Genomic DNA, 6000 nt, shown 5'->3' with positions numbered 1-6000 from the left:
AATGTTGGCCTCATAGAACGAGTTAGGAAGCATTCCGTCTTCTTAAATTTTGTGGAATAGTTTGAGAAAGATAATATTAAATCTTCTTTGAATGTTTGTAGAATTCTCCAGAGAAGCCGTCTGGTCTTGGACTTTTGTTTTTGATTACTGTTTCAATTTCTTTACTTGTGATTGGTCTGTTCAGATTCTCTATTTCTTCTTGATTCAGTTTTGGGAGGTCGTATGAGTCTAAAAACTTATCTATTTCTTCTAGGTTATCCAGTTTGTTGTCATATAGTTTTTATAGTATTCTCTTATAATCCTTTGTTTTCTGTGGTGTCCATTGTCTTTTCTCCTCTTTCAGTTCTAATTTTTTTTTTTGAGGAAGATTCGTCTTGAGGTAACATCTGCTGTCAATCCACCTCTTTTTGCTGAGGAAGATTTACCCTGAGCTGACAGTTGTGCCCATCTTCCTCTGTTTTGTATGTGAGATGCCTGCCACAGCATGGCTTAATAAGCAATGCGTAGCTCCACACACAGGATCTGAACAAGCAGACCCTGGGCTGCCAAAGCAGAACATGCAAACTTAACTGCTGTGCCACTGGGCTGGATGCTCATTTGTAATTTTACTTATTTGAACCTGCCCTCTTTTTCTCTTAGTGAATCTGGCTAAGCATTTGTCAGTTTTGTTTATCTTCTCAAAGAACCAGGTGTTAGTTTGATTGATCCTTTCTTCTGTCTTTTAAATCTCTATTTCATTTATTTCTGCTCTAATTTTTATTATTTCCCTCCTTCTGCTGACTTTGTGCTTTGTTTGTTCTTCTTTTTCTAATTATTTTGGGTGTAGTTGAAGATTACCTATTTGAAATGTTTCTTGTTTGTTGAGGTGGGCCTGTATTGCTATCAATTTCCCTGTTAGAACCACTTTTGCTGTATCCCATAAGAGTTGGTATGTTGTATTTTCATTTTCATTTGTCTCTAGGTATTTTTTGATTTCTCCTTTGATTTCTTCATTTTCCAGTGGTTGTTCAGTAGCATTGTTGTTTCTCCAATATTTTGTGGCTTTCCTGGGTTTTTCTTGTAATTGATTTCTAGTTTCATAGCATAGTGGTTGGAAAAGATGCTTGACATGATTTCAATATTCTTAAATTTGTCGAGGCCTGCCCTGTTTCCCAACATATGGTCTATCTTTGAGACTGTTCCGTGTGCACTCGAGAAGAATGTGTATTCTGTTGTTTCTGGATGGAATGTTTTTTATATATTTATTAAGTCCTTCTGGTCTAGTGTTTCATTTAAGACCACTGTTTCCTTGTTGACTTTCTGTCTGGATGAGCTATCCATTGATGTAAGTGGGAAGTTGAGGTCCCCTACTATTATTGTGCTGCTGTCAATTTCTCCCTTTAGGTCTGTTAATAGTTACTTTATATACTTTCGTGCTCCTGTATTAGGTGCATATATATTCATAAGTGTTTTTTCTTCTTGGTGGAATGTCTCTTTTACCATTATATACCGGCCCTCTTTGTCTCTCATTGTCTTTTTTTATCTTGAAGTCTACTTTGTCTGATGTAAATATGGCAACACCTGCTTTCTTTTGCTTGCCATTTGCTTGGAGTATTGTCTTCCATCCCTTCACTCTGAGCCTATGTTTGAATTTAGAGATGTATTTCCTGGAGGTAGCATATTGTTGGGTCTTGTTTTTTAATCCATCCAGCAACTCTGTGTCTTTTGATTAGGGAACTTAATCCATTTACACTTATAGTGATTCTTGATACATGAGGGCTTAATACAGTCATTTTATCTCTTTTTTTCTGGTTGTTCTATATTTCCATTGTTTCTCTTCCTTTGTATTTCTGACTGCCATTTCAGTTTGGTGGTTTTCTGTGATGGTTTTCTCTGTTTTAACTTTATTTGAGATTTGTGATTCTATTCTGATTCTTTGTTTAGTGGTTACCATGAGGTTTGTATAAAATATCTCATAGTTGAGATAGTCCATTTTATGACAGCCTCTTATCTCCACTAGCCTAGGTAGGTTCCATCCCTTTCCTCTTCCTCTTCTGAGTTATTGTTGTCAAAAATTCGTCGTTTTTTGTGTTGTGAATTTGTGACTAAATTGAAGTGTTTACAGTTATTTTTCACACTTTCATTCCCTTTATCTTTTATGTTATAATTAAGTGTTTGCTGACCTGTTCTGATAGACAGCTGCAATTTTATGATTTTGTCTGTTTTTCTCCTTGCTCAAAGCTTTGTAAAACTTTGCCTTTTCTTTCAGGTAGGAGGGCTTCCTTCATCATTTCTTTTAAGGGAGGTCTAGTGGTGATGAACTCCTTCATCTTTTGTTTATCTGGGAAAGCTTTTATTTCTCCATCATATCTGAAGGATAGATTTGTTAGAGTACTCTTGGCTGAAAGTTTTTGTCTTTCAGTATTTTGAATCTGTCATTCCATTCTCTCATAGCCTATAAGGTTTCTGCTGAGAAATCCACCGAAAGCCTAATAAATAACCTTTGTAGGTTATTTTCTTCTGTCTTGCTGCCCTTAATTTTTCTTTTTTGGTCTTTGACTTTTGCCAGTTTTAGTAGTATATGCCTTGGAGAAGGTACTTTTACATTGATGTAATTAGTAGTTCTATTGGCTTCACGTACTTGTAAGTCTAGTTTTTTCCGAGGTTTGGAAAGTTCTCAGCTATTATTTCTTTGAACAATCTCTCTGCTTCTTTTTCCCTCTCTAATCCCTCTGGAATATCTATAATCCTTATCTTGTTTTTCCTAATTGAGTCAGATATTTCTCAAAGAATTTCTTCATTTTTAAAAATATCTTAGTTTTAGTTCCTCCTCTACCTGAACCATTTCTATAGTTCTGTCCTCTAATGCACTAGTTCTGTCCTCTATAACATCAGGTCTAATTTTTATGGTTTCTAGATTATTTTTTTAATCTCATTAATTGTGTTCTTCATATCTAGAATTTCTGTTTGTTTTTAGAGTTTCAATCTCTTTGGTGAAAAATTCCTTCTGCTCATTAATTTTATTCTTGAGCTCATTGAACTTTATTTATGAGTTTTCTTGTAACTCATTGGATTTCTTTATAACGACTATTTTGAATTCTGTGTCATCTAAGTTATAAATTTCTGTGACTTCAGAATTGATTTCTAGAGACTTGTCATTTTCCTTCTTCTCTGAAGTGTTACAGTAGTTCTTCATGTTGTTTGATGAACTGATTTTTTTCCGGCCCATTTATGGTAGTATCAGGTCACAGATTTCACCTACCATGCTGTGGCAGAGCAGGAGCTGTGTTGTCTGATCCTACCCCATCTGCTGGAAGTTGTGCAGGTAGGGCTACTCTGCGTTTGCCTAGGCTGATTGCAGCCACTCTGCAGGTTGCATTCACATGGGCAGGGGCTCTGTGCTGGGAAGGTGGGTCAGGCACTGTAGTTGGGGCCTTTGTGCTCGGCAGGGGACCTGCTGACTTGCTGTGTGCTAGATAGGAGAAGCACCTATGCATGGGATCCACTTGGTGGATCCCATGGGTTGTTGTCCTTCTCTGGTGGGCACCTTCTGAGTGGGCAGGGCACCTTCTTGCCTGCACTGTGCTCAGCAGGTGGGTGCCTTTGCAGGGGCTGAGCTGCACTCTTGGTGTAGAGTGTTCCCATGGCAGGGCCACCATGGCATGGTGGACTTTCCTGTGGGAGGCTGCTCCAACGGGCTGGGCTGCAACTCTGAAAGCATTCATGCAGGCTGAGCAGTCCCCACCTCCTCTTACAGTCATGCTGGCCACTGTGTGAGGATCTGTGACCAGGCTTGCTGCCACCAGGGAGGGAGAGGGGTGTGCTCACCTAGTTCCACTGCCTCCTGGGGATCCAGTTCTTCCACCTTCAGATGTATAGCTGTGTGGATCTCTCAGATGTCCTATTGTGCTGTGTGGTAAATCCTCTGTTGGTTAATGAATGTCCATTTAGTTGTAACGTAAAAGGGATAACCTAAGGGAAAACTCACTCTGCCATGATGCTGATGTCACTCAAAGAAAGATTTCCTTTTTAAAAAAAATTTTATTATTTATTTACTTTTTAAAATTGAGATTCATAATATTTTACATCATTGTGAAATTTCAGTTGTACATTATTTCTTCTCTGTCACCACACAAGTGCTCCCCTTCATCCCGTGTCCACACTTATCCCCCCTTCCCCTGGTAACCACTGAACTATTTTCTTTGTCCAGGTGTTTGTTTATATTCCACATATGAATGAAATCACATGGTGTTTGTCTTTCTCAGTCAGGCTTATTTTGCTTAGCATGATACCCTCCAGGTCCATCCATGTTGTTGCAAATAGGATGATTTTGTCTTTTTTATGGCTGAGTAGTATTCCATTGTATATATTTACCACATCTTCTTTATCCAACTGTCGTTCGATGAGCACTTGGATAGTTTTCATGTTTTGGCTGTTGTGAATAGTGCTGCAATGAACATAGGGGTACATATGTTACTTTGGATTGTTGATTTCAAGCTGTTTGGTTAGATACCCAGTAGCAGGATAGTTGGGTCAGATGGCATTTCTATTTTTAGTTTTTTGAGGAATCTCCATACTGTTTTCCATAGTGGCTGCACGAGTTTGCTTTTCCACCAGCAGAAGATAAGGCTTCCCTTTTCTCCACATCCTCTCCAACATTTGTTGGTTTTGTCTTGGTGATTACAGCCATTCTGACTGGTGTAAGGTGATATGTCACTATAGTTTTGATTTTCATTTCCCTAATGATTAGTGATATTGAGCACCTTTTCATGCAACTGTGGAAGGAAGGATTTATTATTTTGTGTTTTTCAGTTGCTCCTGAATTGAAAAAGAAGCTATGAATAACATATATTTATAAAATTGTGTTCTCCAAATTTATCTTGCTTCCAGGATAACCACATAATTCAATAAATAAATTCCAGTACAGTTTTTCCAGAAGGAATACAAATAAGTAAGTATGTTTTGTTGGATAAGTAAGTTTGACAAAGTAGAAGTAAGAAGCAAATGTCATTTCTCAGGCCATGAGCTGATAATTTTATACACACACAAACACAGTACACATTTTTGTAATGAATCCCACTGTCTTTCCTTCAAGTTGCTCTTGACTCTATCCACCTGTCTCAGTTTTAGGGATACCTGCAGAGTGATGTAAGCCTCATGGTGGAGTGAGTCTTTCCAGTAATCTTTCCTTCCAATATACAATGAAAATGTCAGTTGCACTCCAACAGAGGACATCCAAACACAACACAAATAATGTTGGAGAGAACCATGCAGCCATATGATGGAGGCTGGAGAGGCTGGAGCCCCCGTCAAAAGAGGTGGAATGAAGTAAGAGAAAACTTTTGCTCCCTTCCCTAAGGACTGCAATCTGGGACCACAGGAGGCCTCCAAGAGGGAAGGAAGGGGGGAGGGGACGTTTGTTCCCAGTAACAACAAGGACTCCTGAGGGTCCTTGCAACCTAGAGGGAAGCCCTCTACCAGGGTGAAAGCTTTCATGGGGGGTGACTTTATCATGCCCACACCTAGGAGAGCAGATAGTGAGAGCAGAGGGAGAAAATCCTGAGAGCTCAGAGGAGAAAGTGCCCCACTCCCCACCCACTAAGTGCAGCTCCAGCCCCTAGGATTTCTGCTGAAGGCAGAGGGCTCAGAATACATAGCTCTTGACCCCCACCCAGTGGTGATAGGTGGTAACTGCAACCAAATAACACGAGGATGCTAAAAAATAAAACCAGTCCCTCTAGCAATATCAAACATTATATTAGACCTCCAGACCAGCGAGAAAAAATGACAAGTACCCAGAAATCAGTCCTGAGAATGCAGAAATATGTAATCTAAATGACAAAGAATTCAAAACAGCTATCATTAAAAAACTTAACAACGTAAAAGAGAATGTAGAGAAACAATTCAATGAGTTCAGGAGCTACTTTGCAAAAGAGATTGAAACTGTAAAGAAGACTCAATCAGAAATATTAGAGATGAAAGACACAACGGAAGAAGTAAAACAAAATACGGATTTCCTGA

Source organism: Equus caballus, chromosome 21 (assembly GCF_041296265.1).
Source record: "Equus caballus isolate H_3958 breed thoroughbred chromosome 21, TB-T2T, whole genome shotgun sequence".
Lineage (NCBI taxonomy): Eukaryota > Metazoa > Chordata > Mammalia > Perissodactyla > Equidae > Equus > Equus caballus.
Note: the sequence above shows the minus strand (reverse complement) of the source record.